Consider the following 26,537-nt stretch of genomic DNA (forward strand, 5'->3'; position numbering starts at 1 on the left):
TTTGAAAACAAAAACACAAGCAATGCCTAGAAATGCCTCCATTTGCTGAGTTTATAAATTGTGAATGAATTGTGTATGTTTTCCATTGTTGTGGAAAAGGAAAATCTAAATTTTAAATATCTGCTCCTCAAAAATAAACACAAGAAGGGATAATCAAGAGAAAATAAAATGAGAGCAAGTTGCAATAATTTTTTTTTTTTTCTACAAGGCCTAACGCGGGGCTGCAGTATAGCTGTGTGGGCTGTGACGGTGAAGGAGTGGGTCATATAGCAAAGGTGGAGCTGGGAGTGGTTCTCCCTGGCGTTGTTCAGTGCAGTGGCCTCAGCTTTGGAGGAATAGGCAGGTGGGGGACAGATCCCTTCTTAGCTTAAACTTGACTGAATGGTGCTAATTGTCAGTTAGTGCAAGAGCCCTGGTAGAACACCCTCAAAGCAGCCTCAAGATGGGGAAGAACCCACCCTCCTATTGATTTGGAGGTCTAGAGACTGACATGTATTTTTTCCGAGTCTCTCAGTGTATTCTGCTTGGAACTGGGTTCACCCAACATTTGATGCCCCCTTGCCCTTTTAATGTAAGGATATGCATATGTTATTTCTCTCTTTTCTCCATTCTTGTATATTCCAACCTTTCTAGGTTATTGCCATTATTTATGACTCTACTAAAATGTAAAACTGGCTTCAGAAATGTCAAACAGAATAATGGGAATGGAGAAATCAGAGAAGTCAGCTATAACCAGTCCCATAGCTCCTGCTTCTACGTGGCAAATGTGACTTATTTTCTTACATAGAGTGCTTTTGTGGCTGTGTGAAAATGCCATTCTTTAAAATGCAAACACACACACACACACACACACACACACACACACACACACACACACACACACACACACACACACACACACCCCAACTTGTCCACAGAGGTAAAAAGACCATTTGCTAAGATGTCAGTTTACTGAATTAAGTCTGTATTTAGTACTGCCCCAGTTTCATATTAAAGGGCTTACATGCTCTTTTTGGAGACAATATTCAGTACAGTCCTATGTAAGCTCATTTTGATAGGCTATATTTCAATCAAAAGGAAAAAATGGAAATGAAAAGGAAAACAAAGCTAAATTATTCAAAATGGAAAAATTTTTGCAAAGCAATAAATGCTGGTAAGTAAGGATTACAAGTCAAAAATAATTGACCAAATTTCTTTTATCATTATAAGTTAAAAAATAACTATGAAGAACTAGGGAAGTGGGGACCCCCTATGTCTAGCTGTGAATCTTTTTCTAACTAATCATATAACAGTAGACCAATTTCTCAGTATTATGTTATCTCCATTTCATCTGGGAGAAAGAATTTGAATAGACAATCTCTAGAGTCTTCTGAGACTCTTAATTTATATATACTTTTAAGTCATATACAAATTCGGATTGAAAAATATCCGAAGAGGTTAAAAGTGCATGATTGTGAAAAATTCACCTATTATTTTTAATAGTGGTATTTTTCTTTTAAAAATATGATTATGTTCATAGATGATAACCTATTTCTAATTTACAGATTTATTTTTGTGTCTAATCTCATTTGGAATATTATTAGAAATCCACAGGCTAGATGCCATTAAGCTCACTTTTAAGTGCAAACACTGATACATGGAAAAGTTAAGAGTAAAAAGTATAATGTATAAAGTATAATCCAAGTTTTCTGAGTCCTTCGTACTATGCTTATTCTTTTAAGCCAAGCTACTTCTTCAAAGGTGCAAGAGACATAAAAAACCATTGAATACATCCCTAAAATACTGAGATTAATTTCAGTAAATCTGAGGGAGATAGTAGAAAACAGAAAAGAAACTGAGCTCTGAAAGACAATATCACGCATACAAATCTCTCCCATTTGCAGGGGCAAGAGTGAGAACAGGCTGTTAATGTCGATTATGAATATATGCTGTCTTAGCTTGGTTCCCTGGAAACAGACTCTAAATTGGAGACTTGTGTGCTTGAGATTTACTGGGGATTGGTCTTGGGAATTATACATGCAAGGGAGTAAAAGAAGCAGGATTTAGCACAGGGCAAGGCTGAACCATGATGCAGTTGCAACATGGACCTCAAATGATTCTTCAGGGAGTTTTAGAACTGAGATCCCTACAGAGCTGTCCTCTACTGAGGCAAGGGAAACAGTCCTTTTTATGCCCTCATTGATCACCATTGGAGGCAGGCTTCCCCTGGGATGCAGACGTGACGTTGGACCGAGGGATTCCCTTTTGCCAAGGGAGATTTTCACATAGGGACTCAGCTATGAGATGTCAGCACCCAGTAGTCCCAGTGGCTAAGGTATTCAGTTCTCTCAGCTAGTAAATGAGGACTATAGTAAATAGGTTATAAGGAAGGGATATAAGCAAATTGGCCTTCTAAAAGGCATGTAAGAAGCATGCAAAACGGATTGGTTTAACGGGACAACGCAAGGGTCTGAAATAGTCTTTGGCATTCAAGAGCAAGTTGACTTTCTCGCCTGCCAACTTGACAGGTGTGGATAATCAGGTTTTTATGGAAATGGCATATGAGGTAAAAATTATCAAATTACAATTTCCGTATACATTTTATCCCTATATTATATTTCTATTGTAGTACTGTTCAAAAAGTTATATGTTTTCTAAAAAATGGAGTACTAAGCAATCATTTTATGTCGAAGCCCACAAAATACATTAATTTTCCCCAAAGCTAACCTTTTTTTCTCTAGGGTTTTGAATAACAATAGAACACTTTGAATGCATTTGTCTAGACTATTTGAAGGTTTTTTAAAATATTTTTCAAGACGTGTTACCTTTGTTTCTCTATGTGTTTAACTTCTATTCTCTCTGATAATCTTTCTTTTTTTTCTCTCTGACGATCTTATATCTAGCTGGAAATCTAAACATTTCTTTCCACTCAAGAAATATATTAAACTGCAAAAACATGATATCCAGGGTCTGAACAAGACAAAACAAACCAACCTTGAGATATTCATGAACTTCAAATCATTCAAAATTCACAAATCTGTATACATTAGGCTGCAGGAATTTTAACAATACGTGTAATGTGACATGCTGTCTGCTTTACATCTAGACAAAATAAAAACGGTAATGGTTTTGTGGAAATCTTAATACACGTGAACATTATAAGATACATTAGGTAGGAAGTCTGTTATGAACATTAAAACAGCATCTTACGACTTTTGCAATAAAGAACCTGACCCAGATATCTGGAGAGTACACATGATCACACCTCTTCTATTTTCTCAAGCATCCACAGTTTAGACAGTTCCTGGTAAAGAGAAAATGTGATGGATTTTAATGCCACTTTCTTTCAGTCACTGCCATTTGGATACAGACTCTATGCATGAACCTCCTCCTCTGCTTACCTTTTAAATATTGAAGTATCTCACAGCTAGGTTCTAAGCATTCTTTTCTTACTCATATACACTCTGCCCCAGTTGATCTCAACTATCCCCATGAATGTAGATACCATCTGTAGGCTGAGAAATACTAATTATACCTGTAACCCAAAATGCCCTCCTAAATCTAGGCTTATATCCATTTGAAATCTACAGTGAATGCCTCTTAAGCATCCCAGATAGCTTGATTGTCCCAAATATGTTGTCTGACTTTCCCAGACATATCCTGTCATGGTCATCTACATTTCAGGGAATGGTGCTGTCATTCATTTAGTTACCAGCCAATAACCCAAGATTCCCCTTTGACCCCCTCCCTTCTCTCATCCCTCACAACCACTCCTCAGCCTCTCTTGGTGCTTCTTTCCATGTCGATCTTATACTCACCTACTTTCCTCCACCTCCACTTTCATCACCCTGGTCCAACCCACAGTTATGTTGTTCCTGGATTATTCATTCACTGTTCTCCTGATGTCTACTCTTGCCCTTTTCAACCTTCTCAACCATGAAGCTGAAAAAATAATTTTTTAAAATGTAAATCCTGGGACTTCCCTGGTGGTGTGGTGGTTAAGAATCCACCTGCCAATGCAGGGGACACGGGTTCGATCCCTGGTCCAGGAAGATCCCACATGCCGCAGAGCACCTAAGCCCGTGTGCCACAACTACTGAGCCCACATGCCACAACTACTGAAGCCCACGTGCTGCAACTACTGAAGCCCGTGCATTCTAGGGCCCACGTGCTGCAACTACTGAGCCCATGTGCTGCAACTACTGAAGTCCGCATGCCTAGAGCCCATGCTCCGCAACAAGAGAAGCCACCACAATGAGAAGGCCGCACCCTGCAACAAAGAGTAGTCCCTGCTCGGTGCAACCAGAGAAAACCTGTGCGTAGCAACAAAGACCCAACGCAGCCAAAAATAAAATGTTAAAATAAATAAATGAATGAATGAATGAATGAATGTATGTAAATCCTATCCTAGGAGCAAGACACTTCCCACTAAAGTCTTTCAGTGGCTTCCCATGACTGAGAGGGCCCTACATGGCCTGACCCCTGCTTTTCTTTCTAGTCACCCCATTTCCCCAGCCACTGAACTCACTGTTCCATTCATACACCAAACTTTCCAATCTCATGATCTTCAAAGTTTCTCTTCTCTTGTCTTTTCATATGACTGCATCTTTCTTATCTGAGTCTGTTTAAACCTTACTTCCATAAAGGGCTCCCTACTCCAAACCATCTTAAAGTAAATTATCTAGATGTTTTTCCCTCTATTTTAAAGACCTAATTATTATTAAATAAGGACCCGGAAATACCATCTTTGTTCTTTGTAACACTTTTCACAGTCTGGATTTTATTTTATTTGATTATTTGTTTGTCTCCCCGAGAAGAGTATGAGTCAGAGTCAGGATCTGTTCAAGTTAGATTCCCTAAACGCAGTGCCTGTCCCATAGATGATAAGCCACAAATATTCTGGAGTGAATAAATAAATGCATGGATGAATGAAATTTGGAATTTGAATTAAAATATCAACAGTACTAAAATTACAAATTCCCTTCTAGAAATTATTTTCTTAGAGCTTAGTAGGTAAGTGTAACAGTAGAGATGTTCAACAACCACCATCTTGGAACAAAGTTCTTCTTAAAGTCATAGTATGGAAAAATATAGGGAGTAAAATATTTCCATGAGAAAAAAATAGACCATTTGTAATAAGGTTGCCACAAATTTCTGGCTGTTTCAGAAGGAATTGGCTCTCTCCAGTTGAAGCCAAGCCAAGGACAGTAAATAGAGTGTGGTGATGTATCTCAGAAATTGTGTACATTGGCAAAGTTGGAGGAAGACAATTTTTCAACTGCTGCTTCTATTATATTTGGGCACAGGATAGTATCATTAGTCTTTTTCTTTCAAGAATGACACAATTTACAATTTAAGAAAACTCGTTTTATTTCTAAAAATAAGCTCTAATTTTATAATATTCACATTTAATAAGGTGTGAATTAATAGCCCCTTAAAACGATGTCATAAATTGGACATTTATTAAACCCTCCAGTTTTATTTAAATTTGCAACAAAATCACTATTGTAATTAAAAAACTCGGGCTTAGCCTACCCTGGCATCATAAAAGAGGACAAACTGGTAAGACATATTTTTATACTAAAATAAATAAGTAATCTTTGGTAACTCATTTTATAATTTTGGAAACAAGGCTAGTTTTCTTCTTGAAGGGAGGAATTTTATTCTCACCTCTGACATTATCCCTATTTACTGGGGTTTCAACTTCATTGCCAAAACTCCAATCCCCATTCATGATTTTGACAATGATGTATTTTGCTTTCCTGAGGCAGAGACAAAGCTATACGGCCACCAAACCTTACTCATTTTCCTTTTGGGCACACCATGAGACTGTTTCCCAGTCTTGCTTACAGTTAGGGTGGGGCTATATGACCCATGTGCGTAGAAGTGATTTACACCACTTGCAGGTTTGACTTCTGTAACACCTTACGGGATCCTGTTTCCTCATCTGCTGGGCAAAGGTGGAGGCCTCCAGTGGAGGAGTCCAAAGATTTCAGATCCACAGCAAAGAAGGAAACTATGTCCCAGAGTAACTTCATGGAACAGAGACACTATCCTTCATCTTGACCCTGCTGATTGGACTCTGACGGATGCAAGAGTTAAACCTTTATTTTGTTAAATAACTGAGATTTTTGGACCAGTGTCTTTATAGAAGTTAGCTTTCCCTGACTAATACATCTGCAAAACCCCACTTTTCTATTTAGTTAAAAGTTGTGACCACTTATTGTTTTATTTTTTTTTAATTAATTAATTTATTTATTTTTGGCTGCTACTCTTCGTTGCGGTGCACAGGCTTCTCATTGCGGTGGCTTCTGTTGCTGTGGAGCACAGGCTCTAGGTGCGCGGGCTTCAGTAGTTGTGGCACGCGGGCTCAGTAGTTGTGGCTCGCAGGCTTTAAAGCGCAGGCTCAGTAGTTGTGGCGCACAGGCTTAGTTGCTCTGCGGCATGTGGGATCTTCCCAGACCAGGGCTTGAACCCGTGTCCCCTGCATTGACATGTGGATTCTTAACCACTGTGCCACCAGGGAAGTCCCAACACTTATTGTTTTAATTATATGATTACGCTAGGTACAGGCATACCTTGTTTTATTGCAATTTGCCTTATTATGCTTCAAAGATACTGCGTTTTTTACAAATTGAAGATTTATGATAACCTTGCATTGAGAGTCTAATGGTGCCATTTTTCCAATAGTTTTTGCTCACTTCATGCCTCTGTGTCGCATTTCAGTAATTCTTGAAATATTTCAAACTGTTATTAGTATTATATTTTTTATTATGATCTGTGACTGGTGATCTTTGATGTTACTGTGGCAAAAGATGACAACTCGATGAAGGCTCAGATGATGGTAGCATCTTTTAGCAATGAAGTGTTTTGTTTTTTTTTTAATTTATTTTATTTATTTTTGGCTGTGTTGGGTCTTCGTTTCTGTGCGAGGGCTTTCTCCAGCTGCAGCGAGTGAGGGCCACTCTTCATCACGGTGCGCGGGCCTCTGACTGTCGCGGCCTCTCCCGTTGCGGAGCATAGGCTCCAGACGCGCAGGCTCAGTAGTTGTGGCGCACGGGCTTAGTTGTTCCGCGGCATGTGGGATCTTCCCAGACCAGGGCTCGAACCCGTGTCCCCTGCATTGGCAGGCAGATTCTTAACCACTGCACCACCAGGGAAGCCCCCGCAATGAAGTTTTTTTTTTTTTTTTAATTTTTATTTATTATTTATTTATTATGTTTATTTTTGGCAGTGTTGGGTCTTCGTTTCTGTGTGAGGGCTTTCTCCAGTTGCGGCGAGTGGGGGCCACTCTTCATCGCAGTGCGCGGGCCTGTCACTATCGCGGCCTCTCTTGTTGCGGAGCAGAGGCTCCAGACGCTCAGGCTCAGTAGTTGTGGCTCACGGGCCCAGTTGCTCCGCGGCATGTGGGATCTTCCCAGACCAGGGCTCGAACCCGTGTCCCCTGCATTGGCAGGCAGATTCTCAACCACTGCGCCACCAGGGAAGCCCTGAAGTATTTTTAAATTAAGGTTGTACTTTTTTTTTTTTTGACATAATGCTATTGCACACAAGACTACAGTATAGTGTAAACGTAACTTTTATAGGCACTGGGAAACCAAAAAATTTGTGAGACTCACTTTATTTCAATATTCACTTTATTTTGGTGGTCTGGAACTGAGCCCACAATATCTCGGAGGTATGCCTGTACTATACTGCACACATTATGTAAATTTTCTTATTTAAATAGATAAGAATAATTAAGTACCTTTCATACTTGCCAGTTTTTTGTATTATTTTATTATTAACTGCTTTATTTGAAGGAATACAGTTTTTGAAGGCAGTCCCTTAATATAGGACCTGACACTCAACAAAGTGACTTAAAAATATGTGGTAGCATATATATGGTAAAACAATACCTTTACTTCTTGGAATATTTATCAGTCATAATGAGAAGATAATGAATAAGAAAAAAAATATGCCAGAAGGCTTTTTTTTAAACATATTTTGATCAGTTTATCACTATAAAAGCAGAATCTGTTGTATTAAAAGAGTTATCAGACTGATTAACATGGGGAACGCTGATACGTAAACAAGCTTTACATTGTTAAGATCCTGCTATATAGTCTACAGTTGTGAACATATCAGAACCAGCAATAAAATAATAGAGATATTCAAAGGAGATCCTTTTGATTTCAGGGAGAATTCCCTCTTATTTATGATTATATGGGTTAAAGGAGGATTCCAATATTTAATGACAAATTAGGAGAGAACACACAAGGAAATTCACAGTCAAATTATAAGAACGAAATAAAGTTAAATGTCAAGGCACAGTAGGAAAAAGTATTTTATGCTATTATTTACAAATCATAGATACAATTTTTGTTTCAGTTTATTTTCTAGTGACTAAAATAATCAAACTAATACAAAAATCAAACTAATAAAAAATATTTAATACTTTAAACATTTTTTAAAGTGTAAAATATTAACTTATAAAATCTCCTGATACAAAAATCAAACATTCTTCCACAGTAAAGAAATTATTCATATTTTAAATGCATGCAGAGCACTGAATATTTGCTTTTTAAGTGTGGAATACCTTTTAAGACTCTTGAGAAGCATGCTGTTGCACATATTTTATTTTACCCAGTTAGTCCAGAGCATTCATCTTATATCTTTCCATTGAATTCTTCTTTGAGAAACTTTTCTGATGGGCACTGAAGTTTTCCTTTCATCTTATAAAAAAGCACATGTAGATTTTAAAATTAAATGTTTAATATTATCATTAGTTCCATAATAATCAGGGGTCAAAAGTAACCTCTCTCTCCTCTTCCTTCTTTCTCTTCTCTTGATACAATTAAGATCATCTTGAGAGTATCTTATTAAATACTCTCCCATTAGATACTCACAATATGACTTTAATTGTATTTATAATCAAGAACAATTCTGTTTCTCGTGAAGTTCCCATGAGGTACTTTAGGAATTCTGAATCCAAAGAGTAGTCATCCTTATCATTAATTGCATTCAGGGACTGGGCCTAAAATTCCTCATTTTATCATAGTGGAAGGTGAAGGGGGGCAAAAAGCCTTTCAACAACAGCACAGACAGGAGAAGCTGACCCATAAATCAGCATTAGTTCCTCCACCTGAAGCAAGAGGTGACCCTCACTCAGCCATAATTACTATGAACAGCCACTGTAAGACTCAAGGGGAGACGGCTCAGTGAGGAATTTAGGAGTTATGGTGTGGATAGTACAAGTTCTTCTGTCTAATGATAGAATCTCAAAGGAGCTATCAACTCCTATCTCTGCAGTGCCTTATGAAACATCCTTTCTACAGCCTGAAATATTTTTCCCAAAATAGAACTATTTCTTTAAAAAGCAGACACCTTATGCCCCAGCCCCCCACACAATGAACTTTCCACTGACAGTTTTCCCAAGTGGTACGATGGCTTCATGTGTATCACAGAATCCCTCAGAAATTTTGGTTTTTTTAAATTTTAATTATTGGTGCATCTGGAACAAAGTTAGCAACTACATGGTAAATCAATTTCAGATTATAAGAAATTCTGGGAGACAGACATCACATATACACATAAATAAGCATCAAAATAAATAACATGAAAACAAAGTGTCTGGATGTCAATATTTTTTTCACTGCAATGGCTCTGATTAAAAATGCAGGGAGGAAATTTCTAGTACAATCAAGAGATTTTTACAGTCTCTTCACTAAAAGATTTCAAGATTTTTGGTTAGTGCTTAGAAATGAAAAGTTTCTCAAAAACCCTTATCACCAAAAATACAGGACAAGCCAAAAAACATGATATTTAAAAAATCCTTAGAGGATTTCTAGGGGCCCACTCCAAAGCCACTGAGCTTAATATAATAACTTGAATAGTTGAAAGATTTTATATGTATTGTACAAGTGTCTTAGTTCACTTGGATTGCTGTGACCACATACCATAAACTGGGTGTCTTTTAAACAACAAACGTTTCTCACAGTTCTGGCAGCTGGGAAGTGCAGGATGAAAGCACTGATGGATTCAGTATCTGGTGAGGGCCCCTTTCCCAGATCATAGATGGCCGTCTTCATGCTGTAACCTCACGTGGTAAAAGGGCGGGGGAACCCTCTCTGGCTTTTTTATAAGGGCACTAATCCCATTCGTAGGGCTCTACCCTCATGACCTCATCATCTCCCAAAGACCCCACCCTAACAAAACCATAACCTTGGCAGGGGGACGTTTAGGATTTCAACCTAAGACTATGTGGGGGACAAGCATTCAGTCCATTGTAACAAGGTTGTAGATTGGGTCAGATACGGAATTTTAAATTTAACCTGAATGAGATACAGGGGAATCTGACTGTATTGAAATTGGAATTGACATAAACCATAAAAGAAGCAGACTTAGGAAGTTTGTTCCTAACAATATGAGGTTTTTAGGAGCCCCCGAGTTGTCTCTCCTTCCAACCCCATGGGAATTGTGTGATGTCACTTTCCACCAAGCACAAACCCAGTCTATGAACCATCACTGTCACTGCCATCACCACTGCCACCACTGCTGCAACTCCCTTTTGGGGAGATGGCTGCAGACCTCAAAGAAGGGAGCAGTGCACACGCCCAGGGCATGAGGAAGTGTGCAGAGCGTATTAGCACAGTGCATTTAAGGAAATGGGAGGGTTTATCATTCATTCATTCAACAAGGATTTATGAAGATCTTCTGTGTGGGACACTCCATGCTGGATGCTGGGTATAGCGGTGAACCAGTCAGACACGGGCTTTGACTCTGTACTTATGCTCTGGTGGGGAAGAAAGATACTGACCACACGATAGATATGTACAACTCCAAATATGGAAAGTGGTATGACAAAAAGATAAAGTTACTCTATGTATTAGGGGGATTGATCTAAGGGCGGTCAGGGAGAGGATCTTGGAGGGAAAGATAGTTCAGCTGAGAGCTAAAGAATGAGCAAGGAGCTAAGTAGGTGAGAAAGGAAAGTAGTACCTTCCAAATAGATAAAGCATTGTGTGCAGAACCTGCGGCAAGTCTTGATCAAAGGGAGCCTGGGTAGCTAGAGCGAGGAATGAGAGCAAGTGTGGTTTGGGATGCAGCTACGGTGGTAAATCCATGGACTATGTTAGATTTCTTTTTATCCTACAATCAGTATAAATCCATAAAAGCACTTTAATGGGGGAGTGGCACGATCAAATGTTTTTCTTCAGAAATTATTACACTGGATACTGAATAGAGATTGCTTAGAAGCTTTGATAAATATGAACTACTAAACACTGATATATACAATTTGAAACATATATATATATAATTTGAAAAGCAACAGGTAATGACTAGGCAATTCATTTTCTGAAACTGCAAACTAAATTCAACTGCTTGGGCCTAGAAGAATCAGATTTTACTTCTTAATACATGTACCAGCATGCCCCAAACTGATGGTTTATTCATATTTTTTCTTAGTGACTAAATATGACACCTGTAAGATTTTTTTTCATGATATTTAAGAATAAAAGATTACAGAAAGTGTATGTATACATACCATTATCAAAAATGACGTTCATTTTTTTAAACTTTCAGAATTCAAGTTTTGAAGAAACCAAACAAAATCTATATGAGCCAGTGCAGGTTCGAGCCCTGGTCTGGGAAGACCCCACATGGCGCAGAGCAACTAGGCCCATGTGCCACAACTACTGAGCCTGCGCTCTAGAGCCCGTGCGCCACAACTACTGAGCCTGCGCTCTAGAGCCTGTGCTCTGCAACAAGAGAAGCCACCGCAATGAGAAGCCCGCACACCTCAAGGAAGAATAGCCCCCACTCGCCGCAATTAGAGAAAACCCGCACACAGCAATGCAGACCCAACGCAGCCAAAAATAAGTAAATCAATAAATACATTTATTTAAAAAAATCTATATGAGCAAAATTAATATTTTATGGAGAAATTCAAGAAAGACTTATTAGATTGATTACCTTCTCTCCCACAGATGTTTGTAACTCCCTGAGGACATGGAATCAAGCTAATACTGACAGTCCCCTAAGTGACCGCCACTGTACTCTTCAGGCTGTAGGAGGTTAGTGAATATTTTCTGACCCAGTGAGTTTTGTAAGTACTAATATATTCTACGTTAGAGGAGCATTTTGATTTAGTAGTTAGGGTAACAGCTATGCACTAGGTGTTTTATGTTTTAGAGAATGGAAATGTCTAAACTATGATGTTCCAACTTTAGTAAGATAAAAAGAATTTCCTGTCTAGTAAAAAACATGTTTCCCAATAAAATAATTGACCCTCACTGAAATTACTATTCAAAGAACTAGGAAGCAGAGAATCAGTCATAAGTCTGGAATGGTTAAAAAGAGGCTGCTGAAAGCACAGCTGATTTATAGTGCTTGGACTTGAGGTGGAAGTTTATGGACAAGACACTTTCTGTCATGTATTTTCCCAATGACAGGGCATTTACAGACTAGTCAAGTGTTACTGAGATGAAGAATCTGACTGACCTGACATCCCAGGGAATTTTGATGTGGGGCACTGGATAGCCTGGCTATGAGACCTTTAGGAGCTCTCCTCCCACTCTCTTGGAAGCAAAAGCAAATTCCAAGACGGTTAGTGCTTTCCCTTTGGTTTAGGAATATCTGGGTTGGGAGGTAGGATCCCAGGCATGTGCTAGCCTGGAGGACTTGCACCGGGACAGCACGGCTCCAGGAAGGCTCAGGGAGAGAGTGCAGACTCATCTGGGGCCACCCCACGTTTAAACTACACCCAGAGAACGTCTAGAGTCAAGAGTCCTTCAGGATATTCTAAAGTCCTACAGATAAGTGTTGAAGCAATTACATACTGTTCATTTTACAGGTATGCATTCCAGTGTTTCCAATACAGAGCTCCCTTTAGAGCTACTGATTTGCCCAAGTCAAATGTTTATCTCTTTGAACTTCAATCCTAGAAGCAGACTATTCAAATCTCTAATGCAAAGGCTTTGAGAGAATGGAGCTATGGTACATTTTATTGTAACTTCTGGGGCTTTATGATAACACACATTTTTTTTTTTTTGGAGGGGAGTCGGAGGGGAGGAAAGAAATAGATGAGAGAGATTAAGAAGTACAGACTTCCAGTTGCAAAATAAATGAGTCAAGGGCATGAAATGTACCCTGTGGGGAATATAGTCAATAACTATGTAATATCTTTGTATGGCGACATATTGTAATTAGAGTTATTGTGGAGATCATTTTGAAATGTGTAGGAACAGTGAATCACTATGTTGTGTAACAGGACCTAACATAACTAACATGCTGTAGATCAATTATACTTCTTTTTTATTTTTTAATTTTTTAATAATTTTTATTGGCATATATGTGCTTTACAATGTTGTGTTAGTTTCTTGCTGTACAACAAAATGAATCAGTCATATGTATACATATATCTACTCTTTTTTCGATTTCCTTCCCATTTAGATCACTATAGAGCACTGAGTAGAGTTCCCTGTGCTATACAGTAGGTTCTCAGTAGCTATCTATTCTATACATAGTTGTGTATATATGTCAATCCCAATCTCCCAGTTCATCCCACCCCCTCTTCCCCCCTTGGTAACCATAAGTTTGTTCTCTACATCTGTGACTCCATTTCTGTTTTGCAAATAAGTTCATCTCTACCATTTTCCAGATTCCACATATAAGCGATATTATATGATACTTGTTTTTCTCTTTCTGACTTACTTCACTCTGTATGACAGTCTCTGGGTTCCATCCACGGCTCTGCAAATGGTACTATTTCGTTCTTTTTATGACTGAGTAATACTCCATTATATATAGGTACCACATCTTCTTTATCCATTCCTCTGTCGATGGACATTTAGGTTGCTACCATGTCCTGGCTATTGTAAATAGTGCTGCAATGAACATTGGGGTGCATGTATCTTTTTGAATTATGGTTTTCTCTGGGTATATGCCCAGTAGTGGCATTGCTGGGTTATATGGTAGCTCTATTTTTAGTTTTCTAAGGAACCTCCATACTGTTCTCCATAGTGGCTGTATCAATTTACATTCCCACCAACAGTGTAGCAGGGTTCACTTTTCTCCACACCCTCTCCAGCATTTGTTGTTTGTAGATTTTTTGATGATGGCCATTCTGACTGGTGGGAGAATTCTGACTCATTGTAGTTTTGATTTGCATTTCTCTAGAATTAGTGATGTTGAGCATCCTTTCATGTGTTTGTTGGCCACCTGTATGTCTTCTTTGGAGAAATGTCTATTTAGGTCTTCTGCCCATTTCTTGATTCAGTTGTTTTTTTGATATTGAGCTGCATGAGCTGCTTGTATATTTTGGAGATTAATCCCTTGTCAGTTGCTTCATTTGCAAATATTTTCTCCCATTCTGAGGGTTGTCTTTTTGTTTTGTTGATGGTTTACTTTGCTGTGCAAACGCTTTTAAATTTAATTAGGTCCCATTTGTTTATTTTTGTTTTTATTTTCATTACTCTAGACACATTCTTAAAGAAACAAAAACTATTGTATCATAACAATTTTAAAACATACAGAAAAACAGAAAAAAAAATGCAAAAAGGACATATACTTACCATCCAGATTCAACACCTGTTAACATTTTGTCTTTTCTGTTAATCTAGATCTATACTCTATATCCAAATCTATGCTTGTATCATTACTTATGTTTATCTTTTTGGCTATATTATTTAAAATAATTTACAGATATCACGATTCTTTCCCCTAAATTCTCTAGTATGAGAAGAAATGCTCTCCTAGTATGATCATATACCTAACAAAATCAACAATAATTCCCTAATAACATCAAATACCTGGTCTGTATTCCAGTTTTTCCAAATGTCTGTCCACCAGGATTCAATCAAAAAGTACTCAATACATTTGTTTGTCTCTTAAGTCTTTCTAAATCAAGTAGTTTCTCCCTCTTTTTTTTTTTTCTCCCCAAGCTATTAACTTTTTAAAGACATCAGACCCAATGTCCTATGGAATGTCTTAAGCATCCTGTGTTTGTCTGACTGTGTTTTCGCTTATGATTTATGTTTCTCTATCACCTGTATTTTCTATAAGCTGAAATTTAAAACTCACATCATGATTAGATACAAGTTAAATACTTTTGTGAAAAATAGTTCATGGAGAAAATCGGTTTTCTTGTTGCATTTAATTTACAGAATGTCTGAGTTGTTCAGGATTAAGTGCTGCCACTGGATTAATGTCATTGGTCAGATCTTTCCACCATAAATGTATGTTTTCTCCTTTGCAATTAACAAGTAATCTGTGGAGACATACTTAGCATTATATGAATATTTTTTTACCAACATTTCCCCGAAAAGTGTTAGCATTCATTGAATTCTCTTCCCTTAGGTTTTTCATTAAGATTAGCAAATGGTGATTTTCTAATTCTACTTTTTTTTACATTTATTATTATTATTCTGCAAATAAGTAAAAACTTTTTTTTTATTAACTAGGGTCACTTTTTAAAAAATCCTTGAATCTACAGTTCTTATTGAAAAAATGGGATATTCTGTTTTGTTCTCATCTTTTAATTACCAATCTTCAAAGTAAGGAATTGGTATATTATTCATCTCCAGTGGTGATAAATTAGTTTGTTTGATTTATAGTGTCTTTTCTTAGTATTACTATTAACTCAATGATACGTATTTATATAATAGATTCCAATGAATTATAGTTATTGTTATTATGATTATTATTGATGTTTGAACTCTCCCAGTTTGGATCAGGAGGGGTCACTTCAGGCTGGCAACTGCATCCTTTTAACACAACCCATTTGTCCTTGAATACTTTCTCTCTCAGAATATGTAAAACACTCATGGTGTTAAAGGCTCAGGCTGTCCCCACACCCTGCCACCTCCCTCCCACTCCCTCCTTTAGAATCAGCCATTTTCTAAGGGTCTCTGATTCCTTCAGTGTGAATAATAATTAGAAAACGAAATCTGGGTGTGAGGAGTGCTGATTTCCACAAGGAATATTATTGTTTCTGGATTTTTTCCAATGGAGAGAGCTAGAAAATTTATCTTGTAAAATTATATTTTTATTTGGTATTTTCAACTTTTAACATTACATGGTTTTATTTGACTTTTAAAAAATTTTATACATATATCTATCTCTTTTCTATTTTATTGCAACTCTTGGGTCTTAAATAATACAATTACTATGAACACAAAACAACCAAGATAATTTTAAGATTCCCCTGCATTTTAAAAAAATTAATTTATTTATTTTTGTTTTTGGCTGAGCTGGATCTTTGTTGCTGCACGAAGACTTTCTCTAATTGCGGTGAGCGGGAGCTACTCTTTGTTGTGGTGCGGTGGCTTCTCTTGCTGCAGAGCATGGGCTCTAGGTGCGCGGGCTTCAGTAGTTGTGGCTCTCGGGCTCTAGAGCACAGGCTCAGTAGTTGTGGCACATGGGCTTAGTCGCTCCATGGCATGTGGGATCTTCCCGGACCAGGGCTCGAACCCGTGTCCCCTGTATTGGCAGGCGGATCTTTAACTACTGCGCCACCAGGGAAGCCTCCCCTGCATTTTTTAACTTCAGAATACATCTCTAAGAATAAACAGAGTATGTAGTATGTTCTAAAGTCATTCTGATGTGAACACATATTTCGAAAAGCTTGTAAGTGCTACACATTTTTTATTTGTTTTATAAAAACCATCTCTTTACATTTCCTTTCTCTTGTTTTAGTGTAGACCTTCTAGTAGCTTCCAGTTAACCTGTAGTATGAAATCTAATTGATTTGGTCCTCCCAACCTTTTATTCTACATTTCTATAATCTCTGTTATTACTTGTAAACCAAGACTCCTCCCTCCAAATAAAGAAAAATTTCATTCTCTGACACTCCAAACCCGATGCCAATTCCTTTAATTACTTCCTCACTTTCAGAACTAATCCAACATCTTCCTCCAAAATTAACAGGATCTTCTCTAGTAATACCAGCAATTATATATTTTGAAAGACACTTGATCATATTTTTATGCTGTTTGACATAGGTGTTGTGAATAGAAAGTCTTTTTAAACCAATCACAACATGACACCCAGATACCCAGAAGTTAGGTGTTAGGAATAATCCACTGTTGAGCTGGAAAAGGGAAAGCCTTGAGCTGAACCAATTATTCTGACAACTCAGACAGGAAAAGGAACTTAACTAAAGAATACTTCTACAGTGGAGAAAGTGGGAGAAATTTGGCTAAAGTTATCCCAGTTGAGTGTCTAGTTTGATCAAATCCTCAAAATAATGGCTGGGTTTTCTATTTCTTTCTACCTGACACCATGGGCTTTTTTGCAGTCTTTGAAGCATTGTGGGAAATAATTTCGTAATGCATTCTTGTCCATTATAAGATTTGCAGTGTTTTCCACCATGGCTTTGGGTGTTTTCTTTCTGTAATAACTGACCCTCACCTGATATTTATCATTTACTTAATTGATGATCTATTTCTCACACAAATAATTTTGGGGGAAATTTTATGAAGCAGAAAACTTGCAGTGCTCCATGTAAAGTTCTGCTATTTCTGTAACCTTCACTAATAGTCTGCCCTGATTCTTGTGACAAATAAACTAACTTTTACCTCATTCTAAGACTCAGTAACAAGATAAAATGATGTTAAAAATAATTTTAATTTACCTGAGAATGTTATCAAAGTATGCTAGATACCCGAGTCACATTTTAAAAATAATGTGAACAGAGTTGATTGATTACATATATTAAACAAGACTATTTTTTTTTTTTTTTCCAAACTTTATTTATTTATTTATTTTATTTATGGCTGTGTTGGGTTCGTTTCTGTGCGAGGGCTTTCTCTAGTTGTGGCAAGCGGGGGCCACTCTTCATCGCGGTGCGCGGGCCTCTCACTACCGCGGCCTCTCTTGTTGCGGAGCACAGGCTCCAGACGCGCAGGCTCAGTAGTTGTGGCTCACGGGCCCAGTTGCTCCGCGGCATGTGGGATCTTCCCAGACCAGGGCTCGAACCCGTGTCCCCTGCATTAGCAGGCAGACTCTCAACCAGTGCGCCACCAGGGAAGCCCTAAACAAGACTATTTAATAAAATTTGTACTGGTGTATATCCTTCTAGATCTTGAACAACATACTGTAAAATACTAATTTACTGTCTTCTATGCGATAGTTTGCATTCTGTTTTATTTAATCTCAGAATGTATACTTTAGACAAAAAGAACCCTCGGAATAAATAATATTAACTAAAGGGAAAACTGAACTGTAGTAATTTTTAAAGGAAATACAAGTATACAGAATTTAACTGCATGCAGTCTTTACTCTTATGTGTTTTCAAATGGATACCATTGTGTTTCATTCTATGCAATATTTCACTTTCTATGTGCATTTTAAGGGCATCTAAGTTTGAAGAAAGCAAACAGAACTACGTGGAGAAGAATATGTCGAGATGTTTACTGCTGAGTATCTTGGTAGCTGGAACACTGACCTTGAAGATTCATTACTAATAATGAAAAGGATTGGCATTATTTGTGGGTTCACATTAGGAATATTGAAATCTAAGAGCAAGTTGTGAAGCTCAGATTCTTTTAAAATCCGAAATTCAATTTTTCTTTGGGATTTAATATTAACAGTAGACAGAGGAATCATATGAGGAGACTGAAGATCATCTATGATAGTTTGTTTGAGAGAGAACTAGACATTAAAAGCGTAGTGAAGCAAAAGAGAAGAAATGAATTAAATTCACAAAATACTAAGATAATGTTCTTCAGCTGCTGAAGAACACAAGCAATAATGTTTCCAGCCATAGACATCTTAAATAAGAGCATTTGATACGTGACAGCTGTGGCAGTCAGATAAGAAAAGTATTGTGAAACAGTAGAGAAGTAATTTTCCTGCAACTTACTTAGAGTCGCCAGGGCTATAAAGGTGCTGGGAGAGGGGTGGGGGGGGGCATATAAAAATCAATCCCAGACTTGGAGAGAAAAAACTCAATACTTATTTTGTAAACATTATACATTGAAACAGTGATACCATTATTCCACTTCATTTCCCACGGTTTTGAAATATAAATCAGCCCAGTGAAGAATTCTTATTGATACCAAGATGCGTTTCTTGGTAGTTGTCAAATGTTGTGAGACAGCTGTAAAACTGCTAAGAGTAATTCAGTTTTAGCAGATTCTAATGACATTTGTGTTGACAGAATAATATTCATGGCATGTAGCTGGACGGAGCCTCGTGGAGATCTAATAACCTCCTGGCCTAATGTGAATGCCTATTAATTATATCTCCCTAAAGAAGCGAGGAGAGTTATTTGAAACAAGGTACAGAGACACACTCTCTTCTGTTTCTGAAATTTCCACTGGGCATCTAGCCCAGATATCAGTGCGTTTACGAAGTATTACACACTTTAAATAGGAAACACAAAATCTAACTATAGACCAACAAATTGCTGGAGCATGTTTAAACTCTTTCCTCTCCCCAAGACCGCTGAGTACAGTTACAAGAGCAAGAAAAGGGGGAGAAAAGGAAAAAAAATTTACCCTTCTATGAAGGAGAGGCTATGAAATCATAGGGAAAAAATGTTCTGACAAAATACAGTGTATAATCTTTTCAAAATACCCTGGATGCCCCTTTACCCTGAGTGCTTCAACTGTGAAAATAATATGACTTTAAAATTGTAAAATGCATCTTTTAAGAATTTGACTTTTAAAGTAGATTAGTTATAACACTGTGGCTATTATTCCCACAGCTTCCCTGAGGGGCTTAGCTTACTTTCTCACGGAAAAATTAATGCCGTGTATTACAACTCCTAGAAAGAACTCAGCCTGCTCTTGAAATAGCTACGTAGTATTCCAAAAATAAGAATTTTATGACTATGGGAATCCCAGGGTCAAAAATTTCGCCACCAGGGACCACAGTCCCATGCCAGCTTGCTTCCTCTCCTTTGAGGGAAGCTCTAAGGCCAGTCTTTTTCAGAGGTGACCCAGAGGCCTTGTGGATCAGATAGAACGAAGGGGTGTTTGCATAGGTCAGCAGAAGTGGAAAGAATAGAGAAGAAAATCAAAATGAAAGTCAAAAGAAAACCCATTTATTCTGGAACATGTAAAATCAAATATAGAAAAACTGGGAAAACCTAGTTTCTCTATACAGCTATTGCTGTGAACCAAAATATGTCTTTTACTAATTCTTTTAAAGGGTCTGTTAAATCATCTGGCCTTAGAAATCTTCCTTTATCATTTACTTTTCTCTTCACGATATACAGGTAGGGTGCTTGGGATGTAACTTAAATGAAAATAAATTCAGGAAGACTCGGTCACCCCTGCCTGAGGCATATACTTCATTTGCTCCGTTCACCTGGCACTTGTCACACACTGCCTTACTTCCTGATTTTATAGATTTGTCTTATTTCCCTTAATAAGGCATAAAATTCTTGAGTACAGGGATCCTGTCTTATTCAACTTGTCTCCTTCAAAGTGTGAAAGATCCCAAAGGAGGACCAGAGGTGGCAAGATAAACTGGATCCACAAGAGCACAGCCCGAAGAAAACAAAATCACGTCACAGAGAAATGCCCTTCATCTTCTCCTTCTCAGACATTGATGACTATTTCTACAGAAAGAGCATGAATATCCTGACAGAAAATTGGATGGATGTGGCCATAGTAATGGATTCCATTTTTAGAAACAAACACATAAAATTTTTAATATATTGGGACTTCCCTGGTGGCGCAGTGGTTAAGAATCCACCTGCCAATGCAGGGCACACGGGTTCGAGCCCTGGTCCTGAAAGATCCCACATGCCACGGAGCAACTAAGCCCGTGCGCCACAACTACTGAGCCTACGCTCCAGAGCCCGCGAGCCACAACTACTGAGCCCGTGTGCCACAACTACTGCAGCCTGCATGCCTAGAGCCTGTGCTCTGCAACGAGAAGGCACCGCAATGAGAAGCCCACACACTGCAACTAGAAGCCCACACACGGCAACAAAGAGTAGCCCCTGCTCACCGCAACTAGAGAAAGCCTGCACACAGCAACGAAGACCCAACACAGCCAATAAATAAATTAATTAATTTAAAATTTAAAAAAAATTTTTAAATATAATTTTACTCTTATTTCCCAAAATAAATTGTATATTTAACCTCAGGGTTGCAGGGTGACAACCACAGTTATGCATGTTTGGAAGTAAAAAATTTTTTTTCTATAATAGGCTAATATTTCTTCCACACCATTCAACTGGGAAGTAGAAGAAAAGAATACTTTCACTTGTTCATTAAGAGTGCATGTCATTCTTCTAGTATTTAAAGAGTAACTGCACTTACTGCCCCTACTTCAGATAAAGACTCGGTCTTTTCAATTGCAGCTCATGCCACCCTCCCACAAGCATGTACACAGCACACATACATGCACACACATATGAACTATATGTGCACACAGATACATACACATAGCTCCTCCACAAGATGGTGTCCAGGTGAATGAAGAGGAAATTGGATGCCTTTTTAGCAAAGGGGGGAGAGAGACTTCAGTCAGCAAGCTTCTATTTGCAGCTTCCCTTGTCTTTGTTCCAAAGTCCCAGGTGAAACTGCGGCTCGTTCTCATTACTCTGGAAGGACGTTCCCTGGTGACGGGTGCTGCTGAGGCCTCTGCGTCTGAGCCTCAGCCACGCCGTGGCACCTCATGGGCCTCCGCCCAGCAGTGGCTCTCTCACCGTGGTGGTTCACGGGCAGACTTGTTGGCCCTTAGCTCAGGGACCTCCTGCTTCTGAATCCTTTCCGTGACACACAGAAGCTTGAAAATGCTAACTCAGACCCACTTTCTGCCTCAGTCAACAGTGCCGCTTCCACAGTTCAGTGGCCCTGGTCCGGCTGTCCCTTGGCAGATGGGCCCTGGGGCTTCACGCTTTTTATTATGCTGGTGGCAGTTCCTCTGCGGTCTCCATTGTTAATATGGGACCTGCCTGTGAGCAGCCTTCTCCCAAAGTTCGAGTTAGAAAAAGGAGCGTAAGCCCCTTGGATTTGTTTCCCCTTCAAATGATCTAAGAGTCCCGACCTTCCCTTTCATTCTAGAAGAGTGAATTGAAAGAGAAACATATCTACTTTCTTTTCTTATCCTTTTCCTCTTCATCATTTCACCATCATTTAAGGAGCAGATTTCTCCTCTTTTTTGTCTTCTGGTTTAGAAGGAATTCACACTATATCACATCCTCTTCTTTCTCACGGTGCATTTGTTCTGCTTCCTTCCAGAGGCCCTGAGGGTGGACAAGGTGCAGAGAGAGAGGCTGGATAACTAAAAAAGGCTTTGCCAAAAAAAATGTTTTCTCATTATATAGCAAATGAGTGGCTTTACAGTCAGGTCCAAAAAAGGAAAGCACTTGGTGAAACTGAATTATCCTTTTAACCACAGGCGACATCAGAAATCGTAGCGGAATCTAAAGCAGCCAATGTCAGTCCTTCTCTAGAAGTTTGTATCAGGATTCTCACCACTGTGAAACACTCCTCCCATAAGGGCGGTTGAACACAGCTGCAAAGTCTGCTCTTGAAGGCATGAGGTATTCAACCACAAACATTTTTTTCTCAAAATATCATAGTGGTTGTCTCATGAAAAAATCATTCATATGATATTACCTTAAATGTTTAAGAATAACACTGAAAAATAGCACTGCAGTATTAACTAATAACAACCACGAAAAATTTTTAGAAACACTGAAGAATTTAGTTGGATTATGCCCAATTACATTATCAACTGGAAAATATTTTTGTACAGGAATAATGTGAAAAACATGGATCTAATCCAGAAAATCTACTACCTAATAAACTGAAGTAACACCTTTTAAAAATTTTCAAAATACCCTTAATTTAAGACCTAACTCCATGGCAGAGTGAGAAGAGGTGAGTCTAATTCTAGAATCAGTACTATTTCCTTAGTTCAGTTCCATTCAGCTAGTGCCATCAGCATGATCTGTATGCTTTTTCCCTGGGCCTATCTCTCAGTTTAGCTAAATGTTTCTTGATTCTTTGCTAACTGTCCAACATTGTGATAAGCATCAAAGATTCAGCAGTCCCTGCTCACAGGGTGCTTATAATCTAGTAGGGAGAGATAAATGTACAGTTAATGATAATTCAAAGTACAGGAAGGCACATGTCACAAGAACAGTATAAAAGATTAGCTAAGGACCATGCAGATTCCATTACTGATGTTTCTTTTCAAGTTTTATTATAAGAACTTTATTTGGTATGTGTTGTTAGTGGAGTTTATCCAGACTACAACAAACTTAGAATATTACCTTAAAAGTTTATTTATTGATAGAAAGTCTCTTAGAAGAGTAGCTGGTTAGGGAGAAGGAGGTAGAGACATTAACTTGTAGGATACGAGACTGATAAAACTATTATTCTTAAACCTCCATATATTATCACAAAGGAGAGTACAGGAGCAGTTTTATTTTTTTCTATAAACAACCATCAAGATACACTTCACCTGTTTAAAACATCTATTCTCCATCAAATAAACCCTTATAATTTATTTTAACCTGTTTTTATCTGTACTGTTGTATAGGGAATACAGTATTTCCCTAAATTTTATATTCACTTAAGAGTTTTGTGGCACTTGTTATTAACTGTTCGGATTGATATATGTAGACCTAGGAGAAAGATAAGTGACTGTATTCTGCAGCACTAAAAAATATAACAATAAAAACGAAGAAAAGAAGGAGTCAATGTCATTGTGCCAAGTTACCAGATGGAAGAAAATAGTAAAGATTAGACCAGAGACTAATGGAAAAGAAAATAGAAAAACAATACAAAAGATTAACAAAACTAAGAGTTGGTTCTTTGAAAATATAAACAAAACTGACAAACTGTTAGCTAGAGTAGACAAGAAAAAAAGAAAGATGATCCAAGTATATAAAATTATAAATGGAAAAGGAGACAACTGATACCACAGAAACACAAAAGATCATAAGAGACTACTATGAACAATTCTACCCCAACAAATTGGACAACCTAGAAGAAATGGATGAATTCCTAGAAATATACAACCTACCAAGACTGAATCGTGATGAAATAGAAAATCTGAAAATATCAATGAGTAAGGAGTGAAGGAGTAACCAAAAGCCTGCTAATAAAGAAAAGCCCAGGACCAGATAGATTCACTATACAATTCTACAAAACATTTAAAGAAGAGTTAATGTCTGTTCTTCTCAAACTCTTCCAAAAAATTGAACAGAAACATTTTCATACACATTTTATGAGGCCAGAATTACTATTATACTAAAGTCAGATTAGCACACTAAAAGAAAATAAAATTGCAGCAATTTGCCTAATACAGATGCAAAAATTCTCAACAAAACTGTAGCAAACTGAATTTAATAGCATATTTAAAAGATCATACACCGTTATCAAGTGGGATTTATCCCTGGGATGTCAGGATGCAAATCACCCAATGTGGTATATACTACATTAATAGAATGAAATAAAAATCACATGATCACCTCAATGGATGCAAAAAAAGCATCTGACAAAATTCAACATCAATTCATGATAAAAATTCTTAACAATTTAGGTATAGAAGAAACGTACCTCAACATAATAAAGGCCATGTAAGACAAGCCCACAGCTAACATCATACTCAACAGTGAAAGATTAAAAGCTTTTCCTCTAAAATCAGGAAAAAGACAAGGGAGCCCACTCTCACCACTCCTACTCAACATAGAAATGGAAGTACTAGTCAGAGCAATTAGGCAAGAAAAAGAAATAAAATGTACCCAAATTGAGAAGGAAAAAGTGAAATTGTCCCTGTTTGCAGATGACATGATCTTAAATATAGAAAACCTAAAGAATCCACCAACAATTTTTAGAACTAATACAAGAATTCAGTGAAGTTGCAGGATACCAAATCAACATACAAAAATCAGTTGTGTTTCTGTACACTAACAACTATCTGAAAAATAAATAAAGAAAACAATCTCATTTACAATAGCATCAAAAACAGTAAAATAATTAAGAATAAATTTAAACAAGGAGATAAAAGATCTGTACACAAAAAACTATAAAACACTGATGAAAGAAATTGAAGAAGGCACAAATAAATGGAAAGATACTCTGTGTACATGTATTAGAAGAATTAATATTGTTAAAATGCCCATACTACCCACGGCTATCTATAGTTTCAATAAAATCTCTATCAAGAATCCAATGGTATTATTTACAGAAGCAAAAACAATCCTAAAATTTATATGGAGATAAACATAAGATCTTGAGTAGTCAAAGTAATCTTGAGAAAGAAGAACAAAGCTGGAGGTATCACGCTCCCTCATTTCAAACTATTTACAAAGCTATAGTAATCAAAACAGTACAATACTAGCATAAAAACAGACACATAGACCAAAAGAACAGAGTTGAGAGCCCAGAGACAAACCCATGTATATATGGTCAATTAATTTGACAAGGAAGCCAAAAATACTGTATGGGAAAATGATAGTCTCTTCAATAAATTATGCTGGGAAAACTACATCTTAACACGCAAAAGAATGAAACTAGACCCTTATCTTACACCACTCACAGAAATTAACTCAAAATGGATCAAAGACTTAAATGCAAGGTCCGGAACCAAAAAACTCCTAGAAGAAAACATACGGGAAATCTCCTTGACATTACTCTTTGCGAAGATGTAATGGATATGACACCAAAAGCAAAAATAAACAAGTGGGATTACATCAAATGAAAAAGTTACACAACAAAAGAAACAATCAACTAAGTGAACCTACAAAAGAGAAGAAAATATCAATATTTGCAGACTATATATCTAATAACAGGCTAATATCCAAAATAGATAAGGAAATCATACTTCTCAGTGGCAAAAAACAAAAAGTCCACAAATAATAAGATGGACAAAGGACCTTAATAGACATTTTTCCAAAGAAGATATCTGAATGACCAACAGCTATATGAAAAGATGCTCAATACCAGTAATCATCAGGGAAATGCAAATCAAAGTCACAATGAGATAGCACTTTATACCTGTTAGAATGGTTATGATCAAAAAGATGAGAGAAAAAGTACTGATGAGGATGTGGAGAAGAGGGAACCCTTATATACTTATATACTGTTGGTGGGAATGTGAATTGGTGCAGTCACTATGGAAAACAGTATGAGATTGCTGGATCAAAACTACATATGATCCAGCAATCTCACTTCTGGGTATATATTTGAAGGAAATGAAATCACCATCTTGAAGAGGTATCTGCACCTCCATGTTCACTGCAACATTATTTACAATAGCCAAGACATGGAAATAACCTGTGTTCACTGATGAACAAACTGATAAAGAAAATGTGATATATATATATATATATATATATATATATATATATATATATATATATATATATAATGGAATATTACTCAGCCATAAAAAAGGAAATCCTGCCATTTGAGACAACGCAGATGAAACTAAGGGGCATTGTGCTAAGTGAAATAAGGCAGACATAAAGATAAATATTGTATGATCTCACTTAACATACGGAATCTAAAAAAGCCAAACTCACAGAAAAAAAGAACAGTTTGGTGGTTACCAGAGGCAGGGAGGGAGGTGGGAACAATGGGTAAAGATGGTCAAAGGGCACC

The 26,537-nt window shown here is 37.5% G+C and overlaps 1 long non-coding RNA gene across 1 annotated transcript in view; it reads right to left on the reverse strand.

Moving 5' to 3' along the window:
* Positions 1-26,275, reverse strand: part of LOC309651657 — a 41,031-nt gene extending 14,756 nt beyond the window's left edge. The window contains exon 1 of the long non-coding RNA XR_014258281.1: positions 21,360-26,275. This is a non-coding gene — a long non-coding RNA (uncharacterized lncRNA). The remainder of the gene's footprint in view (positions 1-21,359) is intronic.
* Between the last annotated feature and the right edge of the window lie 262 nt (positions 26,276-26,537).

This window comes from Balaenoptera physalus (assembly GCF_965194825.1).
Source record: "Balaenoptera physalus genome assembly, chromosome: 21".
NCBI classification, from domain to species: domain Eukaryota; kingdom Metazoa; phylum Chordata; class Mammalia; order Artiodactyla; family Balaenopteridae; genus Balaenoptera; species Balaenoptera physalus.